This window comes from Dermochelys coriacea, chromosome 6, assembly GCF_009764565.3.
Source record: "Dermochelys coriacea isolate rDerCor1 chromosome 6, rDerCor1.pri.v4, whole genome shotgun sequence".
In the NCBI taxonomy this organism is placed as follows: Eukaryota; Metazoa; Chordata; order Testudines; family Dermochelyidae; genus Dermochelys; species Dermochelys coriacea.
The window spans coordinates 95,904,124-95,905,688 of record NC_050073.1 but is presented as its reverse complement, the minus strand read 5'-3'; the positions used below and the strand labels follow the sequence as shown (position 1 = coordinate 95,905,688).

Here is a 1,565-nt window from a genome sequence, read left to right as displayed (position 1 = left end):
AACCTATATACTCTGATTCCAGTGTAACTTGCGCTAAAATTATTGGCAAAATGTCATGATCACATATAAATGTGTAAAAAAGTAGAATGTAAGTCCCTCCTCTCCAAAAGTGTGTGGAAAAAGTTAATTCAGTTTTTCATTAGTAGGCACTATGGCAACAGAGCGAGACTGACAAAGTGAAAGTACACTGCTACACTGAAAGACTGCACATTGAGGGTTTCTTCCCCCCCCCCCTATGAGAGTGCGCGAATGCAGTCCCCCGCTTCCACAAATTATGCAGTCGAGTTTCACACATTTGGGAAAATTGCAGGGGTCAGCACCCAGGCTGAGGCTGCATTTACACTGCACTTACGTGCTCTAATTCACAACCAGCGCAGTTCCTATACTGGTATCAACACTGGACATTGTAATGCAGACGGAGCGCAAGCATTTTTATAAACCTGACATTAAACCCTGCTCAGAGTAGGTCTCGACGTTTCAGTGGTAACAAAAATCCCAGTGGGTTTTTTTGTTTTGGTTTGGTTTTTTTACACTAGCCTTTCCAGCACTGCAATGGTGGGAGATTCTCCCAAAATGAGTATTGTGGACAAGGCCTGCACCTTCTCCAAAACACTCTGACTCATGATTGCAGTGTAAACTCCCCTCCCCAAAGTAGCACCTCTTCTACCACATGGCCTTCTGTTTCTCTCCGGTGAGCATAATTTTGACCAGAGCTCACCTTGCTGTTACTAACTGGCTTGATCGCTAGTCCCTACTCTGTACTTCCCTTCTCGCTCCGCCTAACCCCAAACAATAGGTGATGCTGTGCATTTGATTGCCTTGCTAACAAAGATGGAATCATTTCAACGTGTTACGCTTTGCAAGATTCCTCTTTTCAACCCCAATATGGGATGATCAGCAATTTCACCCATGTATCTTACTGTGTTGTTAATTACGTCCATTCAGACTCCATGTGGCCTTTCAAGTATGGCCTTGGGGTGCAAATTGAAGTTTTGCCATTGACTTCAATGAGGCCAGGCTTTCATGCTGTGTATTCAAACCTTTACTTGGACACAAGTAGCAATCGTGCTCTAGTAGAAGTTTGCAATACCAGATTGCTACTGGTCAGAGTGCAATGAGTTTGGGGTTGGAAAATCCACAGCGAGGGCTGTTATCATCCAAGTGTGTATGGTCATTAAACGTATCCTGCTGCATAGAAGTGTGACTCTTGGCAATGTGCAGGAAATAGTGAATGGATTTGAAACAATGGGGTTTCTGAATTGTAGTGGGGTGATAGACAGGATGCATAGCCCTATTCTGGAACCACCCCACCATGCTAGTGAGTACATAAACAGAAAGGAGCACTTTTCCATAGTTATGCAAGTATTGGTGGATCATCAGAGATGCTCCACTAATATCACTGTGGAGTGGTCAGGGAAGGGTGACCCCTTTAGTTTCAGAAGTAAAAGCATAGAAGAAAAAATACTGTCTTGACATGCATAATATAGCCAAATTATTCAATGAACCCCAAATAAAAATAAATAAGTTAATCAAGGACTATAATAAACAGGCAGAGCATAAACACA

At 42.9% G+C, this 1,565-nt stretch overlaps 1 pseudogene; it reads right to left on the bottom strand.

Annotated features, from left to right (window-relative positions):
• Positions 1-234: 234 nt before the first annotated feature.
• LOC119858144 lies at positions 235-380 on the bottom strand (annotated as a pseudogene).
• Positions 381-1,565: the final 1,185 nt, after the last annotated feature.